General features: G+C 36.9%; 2 long non-coding RNA genes across 5 annotated transcripts in view; one reads left to right on the top strand and one right to left on the bottom strand.

Annotated features, from left to right (window-relative positions):
* The window catches only part of LOC144312895 (uncharacterized), a 48,580-nt gene that overhangs the window by 22,447 nt on the left and 8,157 nt on the right, over nucleotides 1-17,976 (bottom strand). For 2 of the 3 annotated variants that reach the window (XR_013378546.1, XR_013378545.1), the window contains exon 2: nucleotides 879-1,136. The exons of the other annotated variant lie outside the window; for it this stretch is intronic. This is a non-coding gene — a long non-coding RNA (uncharacterized LOC144312895). The remainder of the gene's footprint in view (nucleotides 1-878; nucleotides 1,137-17,976) is intronic. 3 annotated transcript variants of the gene reach the window in all.
* Nucleotides 1-17,976, top strand: part of LOC144312894 (uncharacterized) — a 43,362-nt gene that overhangs the window by 20,275 nt on the left and 5,111 nt on the right. For both annotated transcript variants that reach the window (XR_013378542.1, XR_013378543.1), the window contains exon 4: nucleotides 9,352-9,439. This is a non-coding gene — a long non-coding RNA (uncharacterized LOC144312894). The remainder of the gene's footprint in view (nucleotides 1-9,351; nucleotides 9,440-17,976) is intronic.

Genomic DNA, 17,976 nt, shown 5'->3' with positions numbered 1-17,976 from the left:
TCTATAGATCATGAAAGGAATTCAATCAAATTTATAAATGTATAAATTATGAAACATAATTTGGTGATTAATTTTACAATTATAAATAACTTCTTCTAAAAGAAAAATTTAAAAAGGGCTTGACTATGGGGACATAGTATGGAGAGATTAACCACCACTGGGCCAGATTTTGCATCTCTGCTTGTTACAAATTGCTAGATCTTTATGATGTGGTGTCACCTATTTTTAAAAGGGGATTTGTGTTAAAGTGGATTGCTTTTTCATTCTTCACTCCATCCACAGGAATTGAATTATAAATCCATATTCTTTATCATGTAATGTTCAGTGCTTTTCCGTAGTAGAAAAGGCAGACTTTCCCACCCCTTGAAAAAGGATGTTTTAATGTGATTGACTATCTCTGGTCATATATGACATAAATAGGTTTCTAGAGCTATAGCATGATTGACTCTGTAGTTTAGCATTTTTGCCAGTGCAATGAGAAGGGCATGCCTCTGGTCTCATGAGGAAGCTATCAATCATGTGGGGTAGAAGCACCCTCAGGCTTCAGAAGCATGAGGTGAGTCCAATAATGACCACTAGAACCATCCAAATAAGCCCAGCTTAGAAAATCTTCAGCCAATGTGCAGATAAGTGAGTAAAAATGATTTAGTGTTTTAAGCCAATTTTGTTCCTAGAATTTGAATTTTTAACATATTTTTCGTATGATTCTGATTTAAGTTATATATTTGGCTCTCCATTTTCCCTCTTTTTCAGTTTTGGGATGATTTTTTTAATGCAATGTTATTTTGGTCAGGGTTAACTGGTAAAGGAGTAATGCTGTCATATGTATATTACTGTCAGACAAACAGACAGACACACACGTATACACACACACTCACCAATACAGGTCTAACTGGCTTAGAACTTGCATTGATATTTCCCTCTATTTCTTCAACATTTCTTTTTTCCAGGCTAAAAGGGGAGAAAAGTGGGACACCTGGATGGCTCAGTCGTTGAGTGTCTGCCTTTGGCCCAGGTCATGATCTCAGGGTCCAGGGATGGAGTTCCACATCAGGGTCCCTGTGAGGAACCTGCTTCTCCCTCTGCCTATGTCTCTGCCTCTATCTCTGTGTCTCTCATGAATAAATAAATAAAATCTTCCAAAAAAAAAAAAAAAGAAAGTTATTAAGGAGACAGAATCTAGGATGATGATTCTCAAATTTTAATATGCACATGAATTGCTTATTAATCTCTTTAAAATGCAGATTCTTATTTAGTCAGTCTAGATTGGTGCCCCCAAATTCCGTATACCAAGAAGATTCCAGAAAATGCCAATATGCCAGTCCCTGGACCACACTATGAGAAACAAGGATCTCATTAAATTCCAGAGCATTTGAAGACTCACTAGAAAAAGTTTGAAGTAGCTTACCATCCTCTAAACTGGCCTTGAGAACTGTCCAGAGCTGTTAAACTTTCTTCTCCAAGTATCCCCAAACCCTGAAAATGTACTTTCGAGATACCATTCAGTATCCTGAATTGAATTACTTTCTGCTCCCCTCAATTCTGTGAAATACCTCTCTATTTGTGTCTTTGGTAATGCTTTTGCCTGATCCAGTGGGACATAGAATATTCTCAATAAATGTATGATGAATGACCTGTACTCTCAAGTTAGGTGTGCAAAATATGCCAGTAACTTTACCAAACCTCTGAGAATTGAAAAAAACAAATCTTCATCAGTTTGTTTCCTTTCATTTATAACACAGACTGAACAGCTTGACCACTTGCACTTTCTGGTTACTGGATTTTAAACAAATATGAAAGAAGTATATACTGTATATACTTTCAGTAAAACTGAAAGGATTATTCACCTTCCTCCTCTCTGCCCTCATCCTGCACCCATTGCTTCATATAATCTATTGGCTAAGTGTTAAAGAGCAAAAACGAAAATGATATAATTAATCTGTGATTGAATTTTATTATGGCATATGCTTATAAGAACATAATTCATCTCAAAAATTTATATACTTACTATTTTTCCTAAATGATGAAAAGAAGTATGATATGATGGAAAATTTTGGAATCTATACTGATTCTAGAAATATAGTCTTTTTCCAAACATGAAAATAATTATTATATTCTAGGTTTTCTGTACAGCATTCAAACAGCCTGTTGATGAGGTAGTAAGTCAAATGAGAGAGGAGGAACTGATCCAAGTATCAAGAATGCATTTCCAAAGTAAAATTTCCAACAGAACATGTTTAGATCATGGTTTTAATCTATGAATGACATTATTATCATTAAACTGTTATTTTCCAACTGTATATAAGCTCCTTTTGGTTTCTCGCATGCTACACTTGATTTTAAGGTCTAATCCAAAATGTAGAGTTCTTTTTGTCTTGCATAGAAACATCAGCGGCTTTCAAATTATCCCAGACAAATTACCAAAATTCAAACTTGTCTGAATAATTTTTAAGTGATTCCAAGCTACTAATATGTAGAACATGGAAAGTTTTAGCTTCAAATTATGAACTTGCAAAAAAATTTGTAAAGGACCAAATGAATATAAAGGAGGGTTTATGGAAAATATGTGGTCACTTTAATTATAGGCTTATATGCCACAAATGCTATAATAATACTTTGTAGTTTACTTTTTAAAAAAAATTTCTAGGCAAATAAGCCACTCTGCAAACATTAACCCCAATATCTCCTTAAAGTAGGACTTCTCTTTCCACCCCGGGCATCATTTACAGATTGATAAAAGCAGGCAAAAATAAGTATGTTCCTAATGGCAGGTGAGGTACTCTCCATGCTAGAGGAGTTCTGAAAATGGTAACCAATGTTTTACTTTTTCTCTCTATAACTTAATTATAATAAAATATATTGAAATGTTTTTCTTAAATGATATCCCTGGTCTACTATTATGTTTTTATTAATAGTTTTCTATATTTCATTTATTATTATGGGGGTGAAACAATTTGGGGATCTCTTCCTCTACCACTTATTATTTTCAGCAACAGATTATTTTCTGTTATTTGACAGCATACTGGACACCACCTACTCCTTCATATTTGATGTGGTCAGACCACTGTGGTAAGCTAAAGACCACCATTACTGTTTATTTAGTGTTCACATTTTGTTTAGAAGGGGTTTCATATTAGTGGCTACTCTGGGAGATATCTCAGATAATCATGGCAGAAAACAGCAGAAAGATGTCGGAATGACACAAGTCTAGATTGGAATTCTCAATCCTGCCTTCAAGTGAACAACTGTGTTCTCACTACATTCACATCTTTCTCCACACTGTCGTCTATGGACAGAAAATGTTTTTTCATGATAGGCAAAAGATTATGCATTCAGTCTTTAGAGATTTTACTTTTATTGATTTCACATGTTGTAAAAATATTTTGCCTGAAGACTTAGTTCTATTATTCTTAGATTCCACTTGTTTGTAGCTCCCATTAATTAATTTATTTAAAAAAATATTTTATGTAGACAGAGGTGCTGTGGCTATGTCCCAAGATCCTTAGGCAGTTCTCCCATTAAAGTTATCTGTTCTGTTTGTGACATGATAGCTTAGCAGGACACAGTAGGCCATTAGGAAAATAAGCAAATTCTTATCTGGAAGTCATTAACTAGAATCACTCATTCTCTTTTTTCTCTTGCCTGGAAGTTGGTTCTTTTCTCATCCTGGAAAAATATTTTGATAGAGAATTAAGTGCTGGTGAAAAGTGAATATGTGGCAGATGGACAGGAAGGGGGAAGGGGGTAAAACTACATTTGTCTATGTAATCACTAGGGGAGTGGGGGGCACTAACGAAGATGAGGTCACTGACTGGCTGCTGGCATTACCATAGTTCAGTCCGTGCTTAAGTTTTGATGTAGAAATAGATCCATAGCCCATCCATTCTACCTCATTGGAGGGCTTGTAATCCATGTCATAGTTATATGTTGATAGTGTTGAGTAACAGAGTTTTAATACACAATTTTTGATGATGATCCATGGGAATCATCTAGAACTGCAAATTAAAATGAGCCATTGCAAATCCAGTAAGTCTTCTAAACTCAAGACATTAACTGAAGATTATTCCCAGTTCCAATATCAATTTCAAGGAAATATCCTGATCCAAAGTCATTAGTAGCAGAGAGTCCTTCAGCCAGATTCCCTAGTGATGTCCATTGTGCATAAATGAGCAAAATCTGAGAGATCTGCTCAGCAGGAAGAAAAATATGCTTTTCTTTGGAAAATCACGTCAATTTTATAACATTACAAAGGCATGTGCACATGAGGAAATTAATCATCCAAACCCTTCACATTCCCACCAATTTATAATTGATTGTGATATAAGTACCCATTTTTATATTCATATGTCAAAGTTTGTAGTTCTTTTGTTTAGCTGTCTTATAGAGAACAAAACGCTAAGTAAAAGCTAGATCTGTCCTCCAATTGTAAGTCAGCATACCACTCCTGGTATTCACCAAGTTTAGAAGCTGAGTTAACATCCTAATATAAATTATTTAGTGATCCGTTGGATTGCAAAGGCATGATGTTTTAGAACCCATATTCTTTCACTGATGTCAAGGAGCCAGTTGAGAATCTGGGGCCACTTAGCCAACAGGCCCAGTCCTCTGTGATGTTTTCCTGGAACATTTATGATCTCTAACCACAGGGTTGAGTGATGAACTTCCACCAACTCCCACAGAGAATCTGTCCCAATGCTCAGATTGTGCTGAGCTCCAGTGAAGATTCACAGACGCAGAGCCAGCAACCAAGCTGGTGGATCATTACCCCCACATCTCCAATTATAAGAAGACAAGTGAAGGGGATAGCTTTTCAAGGACCTTTTACTCTCCTTCCTCACAATGTCCTGGAACATACATCATTGCTGACCTTAACTATCCTCTGAGGGAAAAGGCCAGAGAGTGAGGTTTACAGTAATTTGTGTTCAGTCTTGTGCATCAGAAAAATCAAGAATAATGTGTCCTTCAGATAAAATCAATAACATTGAAATTAAATTAAAGATACTTAATGAGATTGTGCTTGTTGCTTATAAATGTATTCTTAAGTATTACTTCTCAAGTTAATCTACAGATTCCTTTCAGAAGGAAAAATTGTTCTCACAGACAGGAGAAGAAGGGCACTATGAATCCAAATTTGAAATTTCCTGACTTAAAAAAAAAAAAAAAAAAAAAAAAGAAATTTCCTGACTTAAGAACATACCTTTCAGTGCAAAATACCAATGCAAAAAAAAAAAAAAAAAAAAGGTGTTGGCTCTGTATATGATTAAATTGTCTTTTTAATAGAGTAAAATCAAAAGAAAAGCATGGGAAAACCATAGATCTTGTAGATCTCTAAGGTGGGACTCTAGTCTGGATATCTGTATAAGTAAGTTGACAATATACATGTGAATATGGAACATATTTAGTAAATTGCTAAAAGAATTCATAAAGTTTCTAAAATTGCTAATTTAAACTTGGTAGTACCACAGAGCCTATAAGTGAATAGGGTTCAATCTGCTGTCCTCATAACTCAATAATATACATAACTCATAATAGCATATCTATATCATAATTATGACATAGTCTAGTATCCCATTTTGACAGAAATCAGTGGGAACAAATCACTAGATTATCAGTGAAGATGAAATTGTCACTGTGCCAGAGTCAAATTGCACTGGGGCAACGTATTATAAGACTCGTGCCCAGATGATGACTTTCTGTAGAGAGATTGATAACGATGGATAGTGGAGATGGGAGGAAAGTCAGTGAATCTTTAGTTTATAATACGATATTGAGAAATTCATCATCCAATTTCCTGCTGAACTGGCTACTTAAATGCACCCAGGGGATGGAAATGATGTAATGGTGAAAGTCTTTTGAAATTGTCTAAACTGTTTTCATTTAAAGGAACCAATGCAGAGGCTTTGATTTCAATGGAGTCATTTTCTAAGAGACTGAGGGAATAAAGTGTGATATATTATATAAAAGTTTTTATTTTCCTCCAGCAAGTCTTAGTTTTTGGAGAGCCCCAAGTTAAAAAGAAGATCCAGAATCTAAAGAGGTTAGCTACCCGCTCTCTCAGAACACTTTGCAGACTAAAATTTGGTGGTCAAACAAACCAGAGCCAAATGCTACTACTGCCACACTAAGGAAAGGGGGAAGGTCAGTTGGTTAGATTGCTGATAGAGCTTCAGTTAGAAATTAATCCTGTGTGAGACAGTTCTAACCCATCACAGGAAGCCAATTCTCTAATTCTTGACAGCTTTTTCATAAGCAGTAACTGGATTACAGAGAGGGCCAGGTATTCCGGTATTACTGTAAATCCATCAATGTGTTTCTTTAAATATATGTCAATTCTATGTATACAGAAAGTACGAACGTATTTGAGAACTGTTTGTTATTAATCATAATAGCTATATTTTACTGAGTGCACTCTATAGACCAGGTGCTATGCTAAGAGCCTATATACTTTACCTCAATTAACCCTTACACTGACACTGGGAGTAGATACCAAACCAAATATGAGGGCTGCCCAGAGTATCATAGCTAGTAAGTGGGAGACACAAGGCTTGAAACCAGTCCATCTGTTTCTTATTCCTACATTCTAAGCCACTTCTTTATCCTACTCCCCCATTGTTTTCTATTTACTTATGGCCATCAAGCCTAGGTATTATATTCTAAAATAATTCATTTAAAACAATAAAAAATAAAAATAAATAAATAAAAGAGTTCATTAATTCATAGGTTTATTTAAATCTAGATGACAGTTCAAACATGTGGGATTTCAAGTCCAGTTCCACCTGACTTGCTTTGGCTATGTTATTACAAGAAATCTAGCAAATATGACATTTCCCTTTCTGTACTATTGGTACAGATCACATGGTACAGTCACATGGAAAGACTCCACATGAATAAGTACTCATTAAATACACACACATAAATATATATATATATATATATATATATATATATATATATATATATAAAGAGAGAGAGAAAATTGTATCTCAAACATATATATATATCATGGCCTGTGTTAGTAAAAGAGGAAATGAAGCTGAGAGGACAAACATCTTCTGCTTTGTCAGCCATAGCCTAGACATAAGAAGCATTAAGGTTCAAGATAAGGCTAGAGGCGTAGATGGGGATCAGAAATGTGCACACACATGTGCACACACACGCTTACACACACTCAGCAGACCACTAGGAACCCAGGTGGCAGTATTTCATTAGCAGAGGGTTTACAAAGGGTTGATAAAGTAATAAAGTGAGTGATGTCATTAGGCTCCCCAAACAGGCCCAATGCATTCTTGGCTCCTCCAGCTATGTCTGTCATATTAAATTTCACTTCTGGGAGTCATATTTTAAGACTACTGCAAGTCTATAAGATCAGAGAAGAGTAGCCAGATGATGAGGATCTAAAAGTAGTATTAATATTAAAATGGCCAAAAAGTCCAAGTGAGTTTAGGAAAATGAAAGAGAAGCTTAGAGAAGTAAATGATAAGTGTTACAAAGTATTTGAAAGTCTGTTATGTAGAAGCAGGAAAAGATTTAGCCTTGTGTGGTTCCCAAAGACAAAAGTAGGACCCATGGGTAAAGGCCACAGAAAAGTAGATAGCTAGCTCAACCAGGAAGAACTTTCTGGTCATTATTTATATTCAACAATGGACAAGGCTACCGTAAATTCACAAGGAATGGAAAAAGTGAAAGGTACTGTCAGGAAAAGAAGAAAAAGAGGGAAGAGGATTTTAGAGAAAACAGACTGAGTAAACAGCACAACCATCAGAGAGTTAGAGTTATGGGATCTGCTATGGAAATCAAAACTGTTATATCCAGGAAAGTTTAAATATAGACGTGCTGGAAGCAGGGAGTTAAAATACACTTCTTTCTACTTTACCTTCAGAGTCATTTTTAAAAATTATGTAGTGGAAAAGTAAAAGATACAAATTTAATCATTTTATTTCTAAGTTATTGTTTGGGGATAAGACCAATTCTAGTTATGTAAGCATCTTGTATGATGCTCTTCTTTCATCTTCTATTAAATTTTTTCTCGAGGAAATGTTCATTAGCGAAAATAACACTATTGTTACTGCTCAAAAGGATAATATAACCTCAGAGTGATTTCTGTGGATTTGTTTTCTATTTAGGAATAGAGCATTCAACTTCATTAGCAAACCATATTGTTTTAAATTAAATTTCCAAATAAATGTACTTGGGTGTGAATTCAAGGAAAAATATTTTGTGAAACTCAGAGAAAAAAATGTAGCATCCCAAACTCAAAACACTCTAGTGGTTTTGTAAATCGAGACATTGGGGAGGTTAATTATTACCAAGATTTAAAAAATAATGGTTTCTAACCACATAGGCCCTGCAAAACCTAACTGCTCCTTGAGGCAACTTTCTTGCTCATACATTAGTTAATAGCGACATCTTGTGGTTAGTTTTTACTTCTAAAAAAGCGCATATATGCAAACATACATAAATACAAAAATGTATCCGTGTCTGTGTGTGTGTGTGTGTGTGTGTGTGTGTGCAAAGTTAAGGAATATATCCTATTGTTTTACTGCAAAAATACCCAATTTCTCCTGGCACTTCCAGATATTTTTGTCGTGTTTATCCTCTATGCAAATTTTCAGTTGTTGTTGAATTCATTTAAAATCATCACAAAAATTTGTCATGTTGATAGCATTATGCTTGATGTTATTTGATAAGAATGGCACTTTACTTCTGTGATGTTCCTCTCTGAAACCCATAACCCCAATCTAACCATGAAGAAAATATCTTACAAACCCATTTAAGAGGTAGTTGCCAAATAAACTGAGCAGTACTCTTCCAAACTGTCCCAGTCAGGAGAAACTAGGGAAGTCTGGGAAGCTATCATAGACCAAGGGATGCTAAAGAGAATGAAAACTAAATGTACTGTAATATCTTGGATTGGATCTTGGAACAGAAAAAGAACAGTATGGAAAGATTATTGGATTCCAAATAGAGTGGAGTTTGGTTAATAGAAATGCACCAATGCTGATTTCTTAGCTGTGACATATGCACCACAGTCATGTAAATGTTAAAAACTGGAGAAACTGGTTGAGGGGAATATGAAAAACAATTCTATAATATCTTTGTGACTGTTTTATAAATCTAAAACTACTCTAAAGGTTTTTTTAAAGCCTCTTCGCATTTGAAATACTCTCAAATTATGAAATATTTTTGGATTCTTTGGATGGAACATATCACCCTTTCCAAAAATAAGAAACAACAACAACAAAGATTTACAGAAAGAAAAAGTTCTTAACCGTTTCTTAATGTTCCAGACCTTATGAGGTGAATTTGCATTGCTGTAAACATGCAATTAATAAAAACTTTATTTCTTTACAGAAAGAAGGCCTAGGGCTTAACCTTAGATACCAATCATAAACAAGACGATTTCTTTCTGGAACTATGAATACAATGGAAGTAACACCTGGTATGTTTGATATTGTCTCTTGCCACTTCTTCCTTCTCTCTTCCCTTAAGAACCTTTGCAATTGCTCTCTTGTTGGCCTGGAACTCTCTTTCCTCAGATACCTTCAAGGCTCACTCTTCCATTCCCTTCAGTTCTCTGCTCAAATCTCCCTTAGTGAAGTTTTTTCTGATCAACTTAGATAAGAAAGCAACCTCCATCATCATTCTTTGTTCTCTTGTCTTCTACTTTATTATTCTCTGGAGTGTTAATCTACCATGTGAAGCATTAACTATTGTTTTTTTTTTTTTTTCTATCTCTCCGGGCTAGCACATAAGCTTTATGAGAGCAAGAGTTTTGTTTTATTCACAGCTGAATCCCCAGTGCCTAATACAGTGTGAAGTACATGATATGCACTATTTATTCTTTTTAAAAAGATTTTATTTATTTACTCATGAGAGACATACAGAGAGAGACAGAGACACAGGCAGAGGGAGAAGCAGGCTCCCCATGGGGAACTTGATGTGGGACTCAATCCCAGGACCCCAGGATCACCACCTGAGCCAAAGGCAGATGCTCAATCATTGAGCCACCCAGGTGCCTCTCAATATTTGTTCAATGAAGCTAAAATTTTCTCATCTGGAACTACTGTCTACTATTCCAGTCCTTCTAATTGGAAATACAAAGAGGAGATACTGAGGAGATACCCAATCTGTCTTTTGAATTACAGCTTCTATTAATGACAGCCTCAGCTCCCATTTCTGTCCTTCTTTTCGTTCAGGCTTCGCAATATATGCACTGCTTATTGTCCATCTGCACCCAGCTTCCAAATCTATTCTCTGCCCTTCTCTGCCATGCTCCCTGTACTGGAAGCTGAGCCCTGAAGATCGCCTGCCCTGGGGCTCCTTTGCGGACTGGCTTCTAGCTGGTTTGGATAAAGAGTATGAAGGGAGAAGTTAGGGTATTTTTTCCTGATGTCCTCCCTGTTTTGTACCTGATTTCGCAAGATGACAGGTCCCATCAAGTGGTTCCTCCTTAAAAGTACAGGTCTCTCGGGGCTCTGGTAATGTGCTTTCTTTTTTTGCCCATTCAGAACTTGAGGTGGGCATGTCCACTTCCTGTTGCTAGTCTCTGAGTATTTCACCATCCCTTGTTTGCTCACCTAACCCTACTTGCATCTCTGTAAGCAGCCTGCTAATTGAAATCTTTGTATTCCATATAGGATAAATTCTTTTTCCAGCCGTGACTCAGATTGCCACTCTAAAGCAATGGTTCTCAAATGTTAGCATGCATCAGAGTGAACAAAGGCATTTGCTAAAATATGGATTGCTAGGCACCACTCACCAGAGTTTGTTATAGTGGATCTAAGGTGAAGCTTCCAAATATACCTTTCTCATTAGTTCCCAGGAGGATACTGTTAGTTTGATAGCCATACATTAGAGCAATGTTATCACTGCTCTAGAGAATATTCTTTTATGATCCTAAGTGGCATATGTTGGGGCTGTTATAAATGAAAACTTTCCACAAACAAAAATAGGTATTGTGTGAGTGTCAGAGGATCAGGGGTTGGGGCAGGCTCAGGTACATTCAAGGAGGATTATTTGAAATTGCCAAAAATGAGAAACAATGCAAATGTCGAACAACAAGAGGATTACCCTATTGAAGTCTCTCCACAAAAGATAATATTATATAACATAAAAGCAAACTACAATGATCACATTTAAAATGGATAAATCTCAGAAACCTACAGTTGAATGGCAAAGTTCATCACAGATGAAAATACATAGCATGAGTCCATTTATAAAAAGTTCCAGGGTGCCTGGGGGGCTCAGTCAGTTAAGCATCTGTCTTTGGCCCAGGTCATAATCCCAGAGTTCTGGGATCAAACCTGGCATCGGCATTGGGCTTCCTGTTCCATGGGGAACCTGCTTCTCCCTCTCTCTATGCCTGCCCCTCCCCCTGGTTGTGCTCTCTCTCTGTGTCAAATAAATAAATAAAATCTTTTAAAAAATAAAATAAAAAGTTCCAAAACATTAAACATTGAAACTAAAGAATACATAACTAGGACCACCTTGAACAGGACTTGTTCACTGCACAAGTCCAGGGCGGACATTCAGAGTAAATATTTAAGCATATCCACTCATGATAAAACTAAGCAGGCAAACAAAAGAATTGCAAACACAAAGTTCAAGATAGTGGCTACCTCTGTGAGGAGAAGGAGGGATGAGATTGGGGTCTCAGTGGAGGGGGCAGTTCTACAAAGCTACTGGTAATGTTCTACTTCCTGAACTGAGTGATGGATACCTGGCTGTTTGTTTCATTCTTTAAATTTTAGAAAAATATTATTAATATCATCTTACATGTGTTCAAAATTAAATTACAATTTTTGAAAAGGACTCATGGACTCCACTTCCTCACCTGTACAACCCAAGAGCAAACTAGTTCTCAGTTCACCCCACAATTACGTTCTCACTAATGTTTGTAGGGGCTTCTTTGTTCTCATATCAATAGGAATAATCTGTTTCTTATTTGAGTTCTCTTCAGGTTTCAACACTATTTAGGATTCTCTAGTATGATTCCTACTAAACTACTCTTTCCAGTCCATCTCCCTACCCCTGGAGGTGTTTGTCTTCCTTTGCCTTGGTGAAGCTTCTCTAATTTGTCAACTTCTAAAATATTGGTGTTCATTAAGGTCTAAACTACTTTCTTCTCATTCTCTGTAATGTCTCAAGGCAATCTCACCGATACCCATGGTTTCAACCTACCACCTATTTATTGACTCCAACATTTGTATTTCTAGCCTAGTCCTTTGTCCTGAGTTCCATTATCCTATATCAAACAGTTGGTAAGAGGCTATCCCAAACTGGATTCTTCATCTCCCTCCACAAAAACATTCTTTCCTTCACATTTGGAAAATTATGCTACTGTCTGTATTGTTTCTCTTAGAGTTGTTCTAGAAAACTTATTTTCCCTTATTTCCCACCTATAAGTTCAATTAATTATAAATCCAAAATCTCTCTCCTAGGGGCACCTGGGTGGCTTAGTTGATTGTATGCCTTTAGCTCAGGTCATGATCCTAGAGTTCTGGGGATGGAGCCTCACGTCAAGCTCCCTGCTCAGCAGGGAACCTGCTTCTCCCTCTCCCTCTGCTTCTCACCCTGCTTGTGCTCTCTCTCTCTCACTCTTGCTCTCACTCTCGCTCTTGCTCTCCCTGTCTTTCTCTAACAAAAAATAAAATCTTAAAAAAAAATCTCTTCTATAGATCTTTTTTTACCACCACTTCAGCCAACTTTGTTGGGACTCTCATCATTTTTCTCTTGACAGTTCCTATCCCTCCATTCTGACCCCTTACATTTATTTTTTGCTGCATCAGTTACTTTTCCAAAGGAAATAATTTCTCTGCTTGTAGTTCTGTCATAGTTGGCCAGCACCTCAAAAATCATATGCAAAATTTATGTGGCATACGAGGCTCTACACAGAAGATATGGCCATTACAACATGAAGGATAAACTCAGGTCCCAAATCTTTAGCTCACGTCAAAGATTTCATGTTCTGATGACTGCTGGGCTCAGGGAGTCTAGAGGTGTAGCTATAAAAGAAGCAGCTCCTCTGTCAAGGACATCACTTTCTAATTCATGACACTTTGTGGGTGCAAGTCTAAGATTCTATTTACTCTCCCACTGATGTAGAGTGGACAGGTTGGATATGACATTGTGCCTTTTATCTTAGTCCTCTTCCTGCTGTCTTCTTGTGAAACCTCTGCAACCGTTCTGTTGTTTTGTTTTGCTTTATTTTTGTCAGCTGACATCGTAGGCCTGAATTCCACTTTGGATTAGAATTCTACTATATAATCTGATATATTTAGCAAGTAATTGGCCATCTCATGGAATAATATGTGAGGCATCTATTCAGATTCTGGTAATATCTTACTTTTTCTCTTAATGTCTTCTAAGTTAAATCTTGTTCTGATTTGTAAAAGAAAGAAAGAGTAAAGATAAATCCAGTAAAGATAAATTAGAAATTACAGGGAAGAAAAATACCAATAATTTCATCACCTGCTTTCAATATTTGGGAACATTTTAACTGCACTTCTTTTTTTTTTTTTTTAAGACTTTATTTATTTATTTGACAAAGAGTGAGAGTGTGAGAGAGCACAAGCAGGGGGAGAGGCAGCAGGCAGAGGAAGAGGAAGAAGCAGCCTCCCTGCAGGGAGCCCTACATGGGGCTAGATCCCAGGACCCCACAGGATCATTATTTGAGCCAAAGCAGCTGCTTAACCAACTGAGCTACCCAGGTGGCCCTGCCCTTTTTTCCTGGGTTTTTCTATGTGTGCATGTTTCTTTTTAGATCATGTAGTTTCTGCAGGCTTTTTAAAAATCTTGATTTTTTAAAAATTAATCTGTATTTCAAAAGCATTTTATTTTATAAATTTTACTTTAATGGTTTCATAGTATTTTTTTCATTTTAAATGTACTACAACTTATCGAAACAGTCCCGTTATTAGATATTGTGTGTGTGTTCTTTGCTATTACAAATATTTGCTATTACAATGTTTACTATTTAGAATCACAAATTTCCCATTACAAATAACCAAGATTATATTTGCCAGGCGCCAAGCAAGTTATTCTTGATGTCTTTCCCCCTTTCCCTTTTTCACTTTTACCCTGAGACCATTTTCTCCACCTTAGACTTTACTGAAGGATAAACAGTGATTGGATTCCTGTAACCCTGAAATAGAACCCATGTTTCTCAGGGCTGTTTTTCCTCTCACGCATGACTATATAAAATAGAGGAGGGAGAAGAAGAGGCAAAGTGGTGTTGCAAATGCAGGAGAGAAAGTGTAGAAGGTGCTACTAATTGGGAAGAGGATGAAAAGTGTTGCTGGCAGAGGACCAGGAAGCTGGGTGGAAGGATTCACAGACTAGCAATCCTAGAGGGAGGACTGACCCTATATGCAGTTGAACCATTCTGGGATCTTTAAATACTGTGATAAAAGAGTAAGGACTTATATCTGCTGTGGGGGTGGGTGGACGGTAATGGTGCAATGAGAGGTGAGTCTCTGGCCCCATCTGGGCACAGCTAAACTTCTTCCTGGGAGTGAGCAGCAGTTGACCTATGGTCATCCTTACAAGTTGTATATATATATATATATATATTTAATTTCTGAAATTATATTGAGCCACTCTCTTTGAATTATGAATTATTTCCTCAACGTTGCAAGTAATGGGCATCTTAGGAGGCTGAATTCTATCACCAAAGTACTCTCCGGAAGGGTGGTAACAATTTACTTTCCCACTATGAATAACACACTTTGATAACTATTTATAAGTTAAGACCGTTCTAACTACTTGAGTTATTTTAGGAAAAATTAACGTTTAGACCAACTTAGATTGATATGAGTATGAAAAAAGTCTAATGAATAATGAGAGGAGAATCATTGTTTTTCCCCTATGTCATATTGCAGACAAGTTTCCATAAAACTGAGATGATGACTTCACTTGCAAAAGACATTTGATGTATCAAATGTAGCCATATGTTCTAAATATAACAGATTACTGCCATGTGCATAAGTTAAGGAACATTGTGTTGTGTAAGTTGAAAGAACATTTGAAATATATGTTTGGATTTGAGATAGTTCATATTGCAGACGTGTTCATATTTCAATGACAAATAAATAGGAAAATATATAGCCTCGTGCTTAGGGTACAATCAGTTTGAGGAATACTAAGCAATATTAAAATCTGGCCCTGTATATTAAAAAAAAAAATCTATTCATTGGACACCTGAGTGGCTTAGTTGGTTGAGCAACCAACACTTGATTTCAGCTCTGGTCATGATCTCAGGGTTGTGAGATCCAGTCCCCAGGCCTGCTTAAGATTCTGTCTCTCCCTCTCTCTCTGCCCCTCTCCTCCTAAAAAACAGTATATTCAATTTCATTGGTGTCCTCTTAAGAAGTCCTTGTTGGGGAGGAAGGACCAGAAACAACAGGCAAATGGAAAATAGGATGAAGGGAAACTCACCGGCTTAGTTTTAAGGAATCACGGTATGCATTCCTGTGAGGGCTCACTTCTGGACTCTCTCTGAATAGACTAAGAGTATGTCAGCACTTCTGTTGATCTTGTCTTTATTTAAAATTTTCATAGTTTGTTCACCATTGACTTTTTTATATTAATTTTGATTTTTAAGGATGTTTAATTAAAATATTATTTATGTTGATTACTGAGTTTTTTGAACCCCTTGCAGTTTGCCCTGGAGGTGAGTGAGACACTGTACTACTGGCTCCATAAGCTTGCCCCACTTACTCTTTTCTCCTCATCTTTTTTTTTTTTTTTTGAGAATTTTTTTTTTTTTTTTGGAGTTCAATTTGCCAACATATGCATAACACCCAGTGCTCATACCATCAAATGCCCCCCTCAGTGCCCATCACCCAGTCACCCCCAACCCCCTCCCTTTCCACCACCCCTTGTTCGTTTCCCAGAGTTAGGAGTCTTTCATGTTCTGTCTCCCTTTCTGATATTTCCCACTCATTTTTTCTTCTTTCTCCTTTATTCCCTTTCACTATTTTTTATATTCCCCAAATGAGACCATATAATGTTTGTCCTTCTCCGATTGACTTACTTCACTCAGCATAATACCCTCCAGTTCCATCCACGTCGAAGCAAATGGTGGGTACTTGTCGTTTCTAATGGCTGAGTAATATTCCATTGTATACATAAACCACATCTTCTTTATCCATTCATCTTTCGATGGACACCAAGGCTCCTTCCACAGTTTGGCTATTGTGGACATTGCTGCTATAAACATCGGGGTGCAGGTGTCCCGGCATTTCATTGCATTTGTATCTTTGGGGTAAATCCCCAGCAGTGCAATTGCTGGGTCGTAGGGCAGGTCTATTTTTAACTCTTTGAGGAACCTCCACACAGTTTTCCAGAGTGGCTGCACCAGGTCACTTTCCCACCAACAGTGCAAGAGGGTTACCCTTTCTCCACATCCTCTCCAACATTTGTGGTTTCCTGCCTTGTTAATTTGCCCCATTCTCACTGGTGTGAGGTGGTATCTCATTGTGGTTTTTATTTGTATTTCCCAGGTTTTATTATTTATTTATTTATTTATTTATTTATTTATTTATTTATTCATTTATTCATGAGAGACACAGAGAGAAGCAGAGACATAGACAGAGGGAAAAGCAGGCTCCCTATGGGGAGCCCAAGGGGAACTCGATCCCAGGGCCCCAGGATCACAACCAGAGCCAACGGTGGACACTCAACCACTGAGCCACCCAGGCATCCCACTTTTCTCCCCTTTTAGCCTCATCTCTGCCAAGGAGGGCAGCATATTCATGTGGCCACCGAAAGAATCAGAAGCTCCTGCCGTATTCTCCAACCAGACAGACCTTTTTTCCTTGGGCTGTTTTTCATGTCTCCAAAGGTTTCCATCTTGCTTACCTCACCACCACCAAATATGTCGTAAAGACATTCTATGCCTAGATCTTCTCTTAGCTAGTTGTAGACAACATAATAGATAATCTATATGGCACATGAATGTTGAAGGGTCATTTAATTATTATTCTTAGGGTATATGTATGTGTTTAAAAAGAATACACCTAGAGATAAGATCCCTTCCTATTTGTTTACTACGGAAATATATATTCTCCTGGCGCTAGGGAAATAGCTGTGAAAAAAATCTAGATTTTGGCTCTCGTGGAATTTACATTATGGGAGATATATGTGGATATGCTAAAGAATGGTGACATTTTGTATACCTTGGCAAATATGGAGAGAATATGAGAAAACGTGCAGTTTATGCACAACATAGTAGGAGCATAACTTGTTGGTAAGATGTCTAAAAATAAAAATGCATTATTACCTGTGTCACAGAAACTCCACTTTTCAGAGTCCAGCTCACAAAAATAAAAGCATCAGTACTTAAAAATATTTATTACCAGGCAGCCCTGGTGGCCCAGCGGTTTGGTGCCGCCTTCAGCCCAGGGTGTGATCCTGGAGACCTGGGATCGAGTCCCGCGTCGGGCTCCCTACAAGGAGCCTGCTTCTCCCTCTGTGTCTCTGCCTCTCTCTCTCTCTCTCTGTCTCTCATGAATAAATAAAACCCTTAAAAAAGTATATATTATTACACTATTGCTTGTAATGTAAAAAAAAAAAAAAAAGAAAAAGAAATTAGAAAAAATGAATTAACCTGAATGTTCATCCAAGAAATGGCCTAAATAAATTATGGCAAATGCATACCATGAAGCTATGGAAAAAAGTGTTACAATTTTATCTATTGCCCTAGAGGACTGTTCATGGTATGTATGAGATTAATTCTTTTTATTTAAAACAAATCCTCCTCAAACAGAAAAAAAAAATCATCATACGTTTTCTCTCTATATAAGCATCAATATTAAAATATTTATAGCTTTATGAGCTTTGTGGGAGGCAATGATCAGGTCTGCTGCTCTGAAGCCAAAAGTAAAAAAAAAAAAAAAAAAAAAAAACAGATTGCAGATAAACATTATCTGTAGCATAGCAATAAACCAGTATTGCTCATTTTTTGCCCTCCCATAA

Source organism: Canis aureus, chromosome 4 (genome assembly GCF_053574225.1).
Source record: "Canis aureus isolate CA01 chromosome 4, VMU_Caureus_v.1.0, whole genome shotgun sequence".
Classification (NCBI taxonomy): Eukaryota; Metazoa; Chordata; class Mammalia; order Carnivora; family Canidae; genus Canis; species Canis aureus.
This window is presented reverse-complemented; position numbering and strand designations above follow the sequence as displayed.